The sequence below is a fragment of the Rhinatrema bivittatum genome, chromosome 1 (genome assembly GCF_901001135.1).
Source record: "Rhinatrema bivittatum chromosome 1, aRhiBiv1.1, whole genome shotgun sequence".
NCBI classification, from domain to species: Eukaryota; Metazoa; Chordata; class Amphibia; order Gymnophiona; family Rhinatrematidae; genus Rhinatrema; species Rhinatrema bivittatum.
This window is the reverse complement of record NC_042615.1, coordinates 491,406,853-491,419,550: the sequence shown is the minus strand read 5'-3', so window position 1 is coordinate 491,419,550 and position 12,698 is coordinate 491,406,853. Positions and strand designations below refer to the sequence as shown.

General features: G+C 46.3%; 1 protein-coding gene across 4 annotated transcripts in view; it reads left to right on the top strand.

Annotated features, from left to right (window-relative positions):
• The window catches only part of BNC2 (basonuclin 2), a 1,148,851-nt gene that overhangs the window by 1,017,257 nt on the left and 118,896 nt on the right, over positions 1-12,698 (top strand). Inside the window, exon 7 of one of the 4 annotated variants that reach the window (XM_029608635.1) lies at positions 54-1,767. The exons of the other annotated variants lie outside the window; for them this stretch is intronic. The gene's annotated coding sequence lies outside the window, so the exon portion shown is untranslated. Of the gene's footprint in view, positions 1-53; positions 1,768-12,698 lie in introns of those variants that run through there. 4 annotated transcript variants of the gene reach the window in all.

Sequence of the window (12,698 nt, the reverse complement as noted above, 5' to 3'; positions counted from 1 at the left end):
CCCAGTTCACATCTGCTGATGACTTTTCCACACACTTTTTTCTGTTTTCACAGGCACCACCAGCTCCTCTTCTGATGAGGAGGACAAGGAAGAAAAGGAGATGGACCAAGCCTCTCCTGCCGATGCAGCCACAGTGCTGGCTAAAAGTGAACAGCATCTCCACCTGCACCAGCCCTGCCTACCCCCTCCACCACCACCACCACCACAAAGTGGCCCCAGGCCTCTCGCCTCCCCACTGCTCCCCCACTTACAGCCCCAGACCTCCAGCTTCTCACTCCTGTTCCCCTCCCCGTAAGGCCTCCTCCCTGTTTTCCCTTGGAACCTCAGGACACTGGTCCTGAAGGTGCCCTGCTGGGGGACAGCTTGCTGCTGATTCAGGGCAGCACCCCATAGCTGTGGAGGCTGGCTCTGCAGCAGGCGCACCTGCTCCTGTCCGGGGTCCCAGTCTCTCGCAGTTGTGTGCACCGTTGTTCTGAGGGATGGGGGAAGCTGTTGACCACATGAGAGCCATCCTCAGGTGGTTGGTAGCAATGGTGGAGCACCTTGCCCATGCTCAGGAGGGGCCCACTGCTTTTCTTGAGTTGGTTCTCATGCACTGACCACCAGCACCCCCAAACCCTATCTTCCATGGGTTCCTGAGGTCTTTTCAGTTTTGTAAATAATTATATCCCAAGATACTCCTCCCCCTTCTTTTGTTAAAGTTTTAAAGTAATTTTTATTTTGATATTTTTATTATAAACATTTTACATTTGTTAGCTTTTGTGTGTGGTTTATTCATTTGCATGATGGGTGCCATGTCACACCAGAGTCAAGCCCCTTTTGAGACAGCCTACTGCACTCACTCACACACCTACACACTGGTCTGCATGTAGCAACGCATCCTGCAGACCAAAAACCTCTATCCTCCACTCTCTTATCCTATTGGCTACCTCAGTTCAGCTCCTCAATGTAAGGGTGTCAAGTCTAGGCAAAGCTCACCTGAATGACCTTGCTGTAATGGCCATAACATTCTAGAGCTATATGTTACCCCGTAGGTCTTACTTCCTGTACCAGAGATGTATATGAAGCAAAGCCACAAGGTAATATCCTGACAGCAACAACACAACTACAAGCACACAATGGGAGACATGGTGTTGTAAAAAAGTGGCCTTTTCACCAATAGGAAACCTTCCGGTAGAGAAAAGATGTCATATAGATATGCAGGGAGGTGTTCTTATAAACAGAAGCTGTCCACATCAAGTTCTAATCATCCACCTCTATTTCCCAAATATTGATAATGTGAAGGAAATAAGTTGGCCTGAAATCCAGCCAAATACCATGGTGGCTAAGGCAAATCTGGAGTTAAACAGAAGACGCTAGTTAATGGAAGCCAAATCCTCACCATCACTCTGCACACACTGGCTCACCACCCTGGTATGGGCCAGCTTTCAACCATAGGGGTCTTGGCTCACAGCCAATTCCCTTCATCGCCTTTCCAGCACATTAGTCATAGGAAGCTCCACATCCCGTCTACTAGCCCTTAGAGCATCTCCATGAAAGCTCCCGTCTTCAACCTGACATGTCGGCAAAAGAACCTTTGTGAAGGCATCCTCAAAAAAGACACAGCTGTGCGCTATCTGGGACTCCGTTAAGCATTACCTCATCATCACACACACCTGGCCCCCTATAATAGAGAAGCACCCACATAAATCACCCGATGCAAGGGCTGAAGTGCCTGTACCCACACCAGTTTCTCATACAGACAGATACAATAAGAGTGGTGGTTGTAGAAAACAGAACACTATGAAAACATTCAGGAAAATAACACTCTGAAGACTTTTAATACACAGCAGCCATAAGACTACACAGAGGGGTTAATGATGGGCTACAGTATTTCCATTAGAATATCTGCTATAGATGTGAAGAGCTTGGGACCAATTTTGTTTTATTTATTTTGAATTTTATATTCCACCTTTCAGCCACTTCAGATCATATTACATTCAGGTACTAGTATATATTTCTCTGTCCACAGAGGGCTCCCAATCTAGGTTTGTACCTATTGCAATGGAGAGTGAAGTGACTTGTCCAAGGTGACAAGGAGCAGCAGTGGGATCTGAACCCTGGCTTCCTGGCTCTAACCGCTAGACTACTCCTCTACTCCACTATATAATATTGAAAAAGGCTTCAGATCATGAGATTATCATCCACATGCCTTGGAATCCTGACACTTATCTTGCACATAGGAAATCTCTACACATCCATAATAGAAGGTATTATCCCTACCAAAAATAAAGGGCCATATATAGTGGACTGTTCTTGTCGTGCAAAGCTGTATTAATCTCTGGCTTTTATTGTACCCTTCCTTTCCCCCAAGGTACTGTTTTGGTTATACCTGTGTTGCTCTTCAATAAAAATGATTTTGACAAAAAAAAACCCCAACATATTTTATTTATTTATTTAAAAATTCTTAGAATCCACATATATTGAATCAATTGCTAATTATTGCGTTCTTTTTATAAAAGTACACAAGTACATTTTTGGTGTGCAATTCATACTCCCATCATTGCATAATTATGTATCCATTAGGCGTGTAGGAGGGTATTTAATCTTAGGTCTCTTTGCCTATGTTTGTTGCGTCCGTCGCTGCTCTCCGCCCTCTTTACCTCTGTGGCAACTCCCTCCAGGTCTGATGGACGGTTAGCTGCCGCAGCATCTTCTTGCTGTCTCCCTCTGGCGTCCCCGAACCGGCACGACGCTGCGGATCCACCATGTTCCTGATGACGTAGGGCGCGTGCTCGCTCCAATTGATGTACCAGCAAGGGCACGAACCTCAGGGCGTCCCCCTGAGATGACGTCATCCGCTTCCAATATAAAAGGTCTCAGTATTCGCTAACGAATCGAGTTAGCAAGGGGGATTGCTTCGGCTTTACTCCCAAGCTACTCTGCCTCTTCGGACTTACCAGGGGTACCCGCTCCTCGGGGGCCCCGCTCTCTTTTCTTTATTTCAGATTGCAGATAGGAACCGGTACTCGCTCCTTGAGGGCCCATGTTCCTGAACACTCTGAAGATTCTCTACTGCCTGGAAGCTATCACAGATACAGACAACTGTGAGTTACCATCGCTCTCTCAGAGCTTTCCCTGGAACCAGGTACTCGCTCCTCGAGGGCCTAACTCTTTCCAGCTACTGAGCTTCCTAAAGACCTTATGTGAGTTTTGTCATCCAGTTCTGGTATGAACACAGCATACCCTGTCTACTCACTATCTATAGTTTTTCTACAGCTCAACCCTGGGATCGCTGATCCAGTACCTGAGGGACTTCAGCCCTGCTGGGCATATCAGCTCACTACTGCCACCTCTGGTGGTTCTACTAACCTGTCTAATAAAAGAATTATCTGTGACTGTCTCCGTACTCAAGCCTAGCCGGTGGTCCCTCTCAGGATATCCTCCTGGGGGCGCAGTCATCTGCCATCGGCTCAAGGATCCATCTATCTGCATTCCTCTACAGCTGAGTGCCCTCTCCAAGCACTCCGCTGGTAACAGACAGCTACTCCTTCTCCATCAGGAGTCTTCAGCAACAGATTCATAACAGATTGCTACTCCACAGTCTAAACCCTAACAGATTGTTTACTACTCACTCTACAGGAGCTGAGCATATCAGATTGCTAACTCCTCCTTCCACAGGAGCAGATTCATTACAGATTGCTAACTCCTCCCTTCTTGAGGAGTAGATCATAACAGTTTGCTAACTCCTCCCTTCCACAGGAGCCAAAGCATAACAGATTGCTAACTCCTCCCTTCCTCAGGAGCCGATTTATAACAATATTCCAATCAACACCATGCCTGGCAGAAAAGGACCTCTATTGAGAAAGCCAAACTTCCAACCTTGGGAAGTGAACCTTCTTGTCAAGATGAAAGTTCAGAACATCCAGTGTGGGAAGGCCTCAATGAAAGTGGGATCTTATTGAAAAAAGCAGAGAAAATCTACCACAAATTGAATGCCATCTTCCACACAGTGGAAATGTGCAGGACCTCAGCCATAAGTGGCACAACCTTAGTTGCAAGGTAAAGGAAAGCACAGGCCAAGATGAGGTCAGAGGGGCCCTCCAGCCAGATTACTTTCACACCAACTGAGTGGACAGTCTTGAACACCATAGCTGAAGCAGCAGGCCCACAATTAGACATCAGGAAGGGGGAGAGCTCTTTGTATGAAAGACATAAGAACATAAGACTTGCCGTACTGGGTCAGACCAAAGGTCCATCAAGCCCAGTATCCTGTTTCCAACAGTGGCCAAGTCAGGTCACAAATCAGGTCACAAGTACCTGGCAAGATCCCAAGGAGTAGATAGATTCCAAGCTGCTTATCCCAAGAATAAGCAGAGGATTTTTGCAACTTCACCTTGATAATGGTTAAGGGACTTTCTATGGTCCAAAAAACAAATAAGGCCTGCAATCATGGCCAGCATCTTGCAAAATGCCTATTTTTTTTTTATTCCTGCTTGATTAGCTGGGAACTCCATAATGTTAGCATAGAGATTCTAGGGTGTAATGGACTTGAAGCGAGATTGGTAGCAGGAGGCCATTGAGTAGGGCTTCTTTGACCGCTCTCCATGCATGCAATGGAGGTCCAATGTGAGATAGAAAAAAAAATGATTTAAAGAGTCAGTTGTCACAGAATGTGTACTTTAACAACTTGCATAGCATGATTTGGATGGCCCTGGCCCCAGTGGTCAGGCTCAGCTTGGGCGCCATTCTACAGTGCTGGCTGAAAGTCCTGTAGCAGCAATAGAGCCTGAAGCGGATGGGTCCAGTGAGTCTGCAGATGCCAGAGAGGACAAAGAAATGGACAAGGAAGGAGATGAGGAGCAGAACGAGGCACAAATGAAAGTTGAGACCTACCTCACATATGGTGAACCACAGTTTCCAGATCTATTTGCCCCTAAGGACACCGAGGAGGAAGTACTTGCAGGAGGGGAAGAGCTAAGCTACTCACCAGGTCCAAATAAGCAATTGCTGTTCACTCCTGCAGAGAAACAAATGCTTTTATACAAAATGATTGCCTTGCTCCTCCTTGATGGCATACAGCAGGAAATGCAGGGCATTAAAGAAGTTTTGCAAGAGGAGCTGAAAGGTATTAAACAGGTGCTGAGAGAGAAAATGAATGGCATTAGTAACATTTAGAGGGAGATGCTTCAACGCATGCCTCCGTGGCAGCAACAGGTAGCATGGGCCACTTCCTAGGAACCGCAGGTCACTTGGATGCAGCCTCCTTCTGCAGTTACACTGCCACCATAGCAGTTTCAACCTTTCTCAGCCTTTGGAACAACAATAAGGTTTGAACTTTCCCCTGCATGTCTGACACCATCGAGGATACCTCCTCCTACTTTGGTTGTATCATTTCCAGGGAGGCAAAACAGTGTGAAAAGGATGCAAGCCTCTTTTAGCTGAATCGAGAATGAATGAGGGGTCTTGGGATGAGGTTGAAAGGGGATAAACTCAGGAGAAATCTTAGGAAATATTTCTTTACAGAGAGAATGGTGGATGCATGGAACAGCCTCCCAGTGGAGATAGTGGAGACAAAAACAGTATCTGAATTAAAAAAAAGCATGGGATAAATGCAGGGGATCTCTAAGGAAATGATGAGCATTATAATTAATTGGGCAGATGGGAAGACTAGATGGGCCATACAGTCTTTTTCTGTCGCCATGTTTCTATGTGTCTATAAAGTGGTGACCAGAGCCAGGAGTATGCTTGGATACATAGGGAGAGGCATAACCAGTACAAAAAGGTGTGGAGGCCTCACCTGAAGTAAAGTGTTCAGTTCTGAAGGTCATATCTCAGAAATGATATAGAAAGGCTATATACTGTCCAGAGAAGGGCAACCAAAATGATGCAGGATTTGCAATGGAAGACCTATCAGATGAGACTGAAAGAACTTAAAATATATATATATACCCTTGAAAAGAGGCAAGACAGTGGGGACATGATACAGACATTTAAATACCTGAAAGGCATTAATGCACAGGAAGCCAAGCTCTTTCAATGGAAAGAAAGCTATCGAAGTAGGGGTCACAATATGAAGCTCCAAGGGGACAGATACAGGAACAATGTCAGGAGCAATTTTTTCACAAAGCGGATGATGGATGCCTGGAATGCCCTTCTGGAGAAGGTGATGTCAAGGACAATGGCAGACTTTCAAAAAAGCATAGGATAAACACAGAGAGGATCCCCAGTGGAAAGAGAATGGTAATGGACCGTCATTGAGTAACAATCGCAGGCCAAGGCAGCAATGGTATGGCTGCTTTGTGCTTCCTTGATGGCTTGAAGAAACCTGCATGGAGCAGCAGTTGCACCTCTAAAGGGGACACAGTGAGATTGGGGATTGGGTTCAATGTAGGAATTTGATCTACTCTCGGTAAATGCATAAAATTACTGCTGGGCAGACTAGATGGGCCTTTTTCATCTTTATCTGCTGTAATTTACTATGTTACTATGATGCCTGCTTCTTCTACAGGCACATTAGTGCAAATAAGTCCACCTGTCTCTGCCAGTTGTGTTAAGTCCTCATCTTCCATGCCCTCTAATGAGGTCCCCCATACCAAAGCTGCCAGTCTGTTTTCTTCTGCCCCCTCCCTCCCAAATAAATAAACTAAAGATCTCAAGAGTGCCCTGCTATAGTGCTTTCCCCTTGCCACAACCTTCTGTGTTTGTGGTCTCTGAGGGTACACTCATCAGCGATCAAATGCCCCTTTGTAGAAGTACTAGACTAGGCCAGTCAAAAACATCAGAGCGCCCCCCCCCCCCCCTGCAAAAGAAAACAAAGATAGGACAGCCCAAAAAACCACCAGTGTCTGATGCACTTATAATTTCCTTCACTTGTTAATAAATGCACATTCACAGTTAAAATTTTGTTGTGCTTCTTTTATACACAGCTTGGTGGTCAGTGTGGCACTCTGTCTCCTCCCATTCGTTCTCTCTTTTGTGGTTTGCCCCCTCCTCCTCATCATCAAGCACATAAAATGAACATCATTCCCCTCTGGATGAGGCAGGCCTTGGGTTTTGACTAGAGTATAGAGCATGCAGCAGGCTAAAAAGATGTCAAGGACTTTCATGGGGTTGTAGAAGAGACATCCCCATGATCTCTCCAGGCAACAGAAGTGTGTTTTAAGTAGACCAAATGATCTCTCAGTGAATGCCCTAGTCTGCCTGTGGGCCCTAATGTAGTGTTCATCATCCACAGTTTCTGAGTGTGAAAGGGGGATAATGAGTCAGATTTTGAGTGGATATCCTTTTTCACCTGTGGGGGAGAAGGCAGAGAAAGAGGAAACTGAAATATTCTGAGCTGGTATGCTGTGTGACAAGCCTGTGGTAGAGGCTGGAATGGGCCTCCAAGGCAAAGCAGTAAGATCACTTAGAGATGGAGGAATAAAAGAAGGCAGAGGTTGATTGCAGAGTAGTTGTAGTGAGAGCAGCATACTTACCTGGAAGCCAACCGCCAGTGATGCGGCTAGCCTTGAAGCAGTCATGAATTCCTGACTATGGGAGGATGTAGATATTGTAACAGGACTCTTAGAAACCTGGGCACTATGTCCCTAATGATCCCCTTGACATTGCAGACCATCTGTAAAAGCTCTTATGGTTGCAGAATGTGGCCTTGTTGCCTGCAGGTGGCTTTATTGCCACATATGTGCAATTGATAACCCCCCAAAACTGAGTGGAAACAAGCAGTTTGGTAGAAATCAGTTATAATTTGGTGGTGTTGCTATCTGCTATGCGTGAAACATATATACTGATGAGGTCGATATTCAGTGCCACTTAACCAGATAAGTTCTGACTTATAAATATTCAGCCAAAGACAACGGCCGCCACATAGCCAGATAAATACTAAGACTTTATCTGGCTAAGTGGTGGGAGGGGAATGAGCGTAATGTGGAGGAGTTGAGTTAGCCAGATAAGTTGTCTGATCAACTCTGGTTGCCCCTTAGACCTAAGTTTAGGATAGCCAGATATATTCAGAGGCGCGACTGTACTGCTGAATATATACCCCACCTTGAATGTAGGAAGGGTGGGCAATCAATGTTTTTAAATAAATAAAAAATTACATAAGCAAATAAATAAATAAATAAATAAATAGGCTAAGTTAGCAAAGTTGTTCAGCCATATAATGGCTGAATATGGACCTCTGATGTGTTTTCCTGAGAAATGCTGCTGGAAACTGATCTAGGGAAGTGTCTGATTGGCTTATTCCTACTGTAAACTGTAGAGATATCTAGAACAGTGGTTCTCAACCTTTTTTCTGTCAGGACACACCTGACAGATGGTTCTCACATGCGTGACACACTGGCCCATGATCGTCACAGGGCTAGATGTAAATGTACAGTTTGCATCCACGGGAACCCCCCTGATCCACAATAATGGATGTAAAGCAGAATTATGACATTCCCCATTCAACTCACTCTACAAAAAAGATATTCTGGTTCTGGTGTCATCTCAGTAACAGCAACTCAAACTCCTTCTACTTTCAGGCTCAATAGCCCTACTTATGAAAAGACAGCAGTTTACCACCAGTGCATGTCCTCTTGAGAAAATGCAACAAATAAGACTGATAAAACACTTACATGCTAGTAAAATATCTCTGTAACAGACACAGAACCGACCTAACATACTCCCAGGATCTGTAGTAATGCACATAAACTAATCCACACACAGTTACACCTGTATTATGGAATACACTCAAACAGGAGTAACCTATCTATGAAAAGGCAACACTACAAATATTAAATCAGGCCCTACAAACCAATACACCTCTTATTAGGAAAACAGAACTAGCAAGCAGCTATAGATCCCCACACAGAAATAATTGTAAAACTATACTAATAAGCAGAATAAATGTTTCACAACAACTATGAACAGAATAACATCCAACAATTAAAAACTCATAAAAACTATTAAAAATTCTCCAAACACCAATAAAATATTTCAAAAAAAGCAGACACATCACATAATATTAAATAATTAAAATAGCAGTCAATCAAGAAAAATAAACTTAAAAAGCCACCTTTACTTACCCCCTCCAACAGCTCTCCTACTCCTCTTCCATGCAGGCTGTAGCACACACCAGAAGCAGCAGTAGTGGCTAAGCTCTATACTCATGGTCCTCTTCCTTAGGGCCCATGTCTCTCTCACACACACACACACACCATACCAGTCATGCCCCCATGACCAGTTTCTGTCTCTCACACACCAATCATCTCCCAGTCTGACAAACACACCAGTCACCTTCCTGAACAGTTTCTCTCATGCCATACACACACACACAGGCTTCCCACTCCCGTGTTCCACTTACATATATGGGCTTCTCACTCTCATAATCACTTTCTCTTTCTCACATACACTCACCAGTCTCTCACTCCCATGCTTGTTCTCTCCACATGCACAGGCTTCTCATTCCCATAATCACTTTCTTTCTCTCCCACATACACACACACCAGTCACCTGATCTCTCTCATGCATACACACACACACACAGGCTTCCCACTCCCATGTTCTCTTTCAGATATACAGGCTTCTCACTCCCATGCTGTATCTCACACACTCCCAGCTTTCTCACTCCCATGCTCACTCTTCACATGTACAGGCTTCTTATTCCCATAATCACTTTCTTTCTCTCTCTCACATACACACAAACACACACCAGTCACCTGATCTCTCTCATGCATATACACACACACATAGGCTTCCCACTCTCATGTTCTCTTTCAGATATACAGGCTTCTCACTCCCATGCTGTGTCTCACACACACACAGGTTTCTCACTCCCATGCCCACTCTTCACCTGCACAGGCTTCTCATTCCCATAATCACTTTCTCTCTCTCTCTCTCTCACACACACACCCGTCACCTGATCTCTCTCATGCATACACACACACACAGGCTTCCCACTTCCATGTTCTGTCTTACATACACAGGCTTCTCCCTCCCATGCTGTATCTCACACACACCCAGGTTCTCACTCCCATGCTCACTCTCTTCACATGCACAGGCTTCTCATTCCCATAATCACTTTCTCTGTTACACACACACACACACCCAGTCTCTCTCTCATTTCCATGCTCGCTCTCCACGTGCACAGGCTTCTCATTTCCTGAATCACATTCTCTCTCTCACATTCACATACACACCAGTCACACCGTCACCTTACCAACCAGTCTCTCTCATATACATGCACACACACAGGCTTCCCACTCCCATGCTCTCTCTCACATAATCAGGCTTCTCACTCCCATGCTTTCTTTCACACACACCCCCACAACACCAGGCTTCTTACTCCCATGCTTTCTCACATACCCAGATTTCTCACTTCCATGCTTTCTCTCTCTCTCACACACACACACACACACACATCCCTGACTGTCTCACACTCTCACATACACATAAGTCATCTCCTTGAGCAGTCACTTTCATTGTCTCTCACATATACACATACATCAGCTCTCTGACCAGTTTCTCTCAATCACACACACATGCTCTCAATCAAATGCATTCTCTCACTTACACACAGGCTGGCTGCTTCTCTCTCTTTCTGTCACTCACTTCCTCTCTCCCCCCCCCCCCCCCCCGAGCACAAACGGTAGCTGCTCCTCCTCCTCCAGCCCCCGCAGGCCAAGAAGGAAGAATTCCATCGATCGCGGGAGGCTCATGCTGCTCTCTCCTTTCTCTTCCGCTTTCTCCCCCAGAGCAGGAAGATCAGCTGCCTCTCCTGCTGCCACCGGACTCCTGCTATCTTCGGGCGTCCGAACTTCCTGTCGGGGGGGGGTAGCGGAAGCGCAGCGCACAACGTCCGCTTCCTCCCTCCCCCCCCCCCCCAAGCAGGAAGTTCGGCGGGCAGTACGGCCTGACGCCCGAAGATAGCAGGAGGCCGGTGGCAGCAGGAGAGGCAGCTGATCTTCCTGCATTGGGGGGAGGAAGCGGAAGCTGCGCGCGGCGCTTCCGCTCCCCCCCCCCCGAACAGGAAGACCGGTTGGCCATACGGCCGCAGCAGCGCTTCCCCATGTGTGCCGTGATGGCGCGCGAGGCGTGGGTTCTCTTGCGGCACGGCCTTTCTTCTTCCCACGCACCACTTCCTGTTCCGGGTCTGGGGGGGGGGGAATGCAGGCGCGGGAAGAAGAAAAGGGCAGCCGCGGATGCCACAGCTTTTTTTTTTTTTGCACCGCTGCCGTTCCCGCTGGGCTTGAACGTGCTGATAGCCCAGCGGCAACGGCAGCAGGGAAGAACGAGCAGCGGGAGGGACCGGGAGCCACGCGACACACCTGCCGGTGCTTGGCGACACACTGGTGTGTCGCGACGCACCGGTTGAGAACCGCTGATCTAGAAGATGCCAGTGGCAAAAAAGGCAAGGACCATAGCAACCTTGAGCTTTATTGGCAAGATGTGGCCTTTCTGAGTGAAGGGCACAGGTCCAGCTCTAACTGCTGGCGTAGGTACTGTATGGTTTCCTTGATGAACCTTAACCTGTGCAATACTTGCTCCTCTGACAGATCCAAAAACTGTGACCTGATACTATATACGCTCTCTAAGAAGTACCTCCTCCTCTTCCTCCTCTGTTCTCTCTCCTTTCTCAAAAGTAGCTCCCTGAGTATCCACAAGTTTGTACTACTCATTTTGTCTGTCACGTTATCACCACTCATCCCCCCTGACAGCCCAACTCACACACATCTAACCCCGCAATCAGCTCCAGTCAGTCCCTCTCACACACAACCACTCCCTATTCAGCCCTACTCACACACATACCTCCCAGTCAGCCTCAGTCACCCAACACTCACGCAAACACACACACACGTTCTCAGAAATCCAGTGACATCAGGGTGATATTAAGTCGGAGGAACCGAAAAAAGGAGAACGGGGAAAAAAACCAAAAAATATTGCTGGCAGTCAGGTTAAGAAAATGGATGCTCAATTAATGAGCGCCCGTTTTCCAAACCCATGGCTATGCACAGGTGAGGAAAATGGACGCTCGTAAAATTGAGCACCCGTTCTCCTAATCCACAATGACCGCCATCTCTCCTGGGCACCCGATGCCGAGGAGGCGCTAGGGACACACAGTTTCCCCTAGCGCCTCCTTTTTACCACAGCAGCCGATTTAAATATTAAATCGGGTGCCCGGGAGAGGTGGATCGGCACGCGTTAATAGAGCGAGCGCTCAAGCATGAGCGCCCATTTTACATGTGCCGATATTGCATCGGCCTGCTAGTTCTGAAAACCACATGAACGTTCATGTGTGGAATATACATGCTTACAAGGCATTTTTACTCACTTTGCCCCTTTGAATATTCACTCCATAGTTTTGAAAACCCAAACCTGTTTCTATAGTTTTCTCCCCCCAACCTAACTCTGCCCTGAGAAAGCCTCCACTTCATATGTGCCTAATGGAACTATGCACCTATAAAGCCTAACTTTCGAAACTGTCTATGGTACACAATTTGTATGTGTAAGTGAACATGTGGAGATTTACGCAAATAATTTATAAACTTTGTGGAGGGTGCCTCATGGTTTATAAAATACCACATATTTCTGCTTTGAAAGTACGAACGTGTGTTGTAGTAAATACGTCTGTTTCCAGTGCCAGATAACATTTACTTTCTGTACCTATTTTATAAACATTCATTCGCCTAAAATATACACACAAAAATACATAAAATGTCTGCCTAGTAACCTTGAATTTA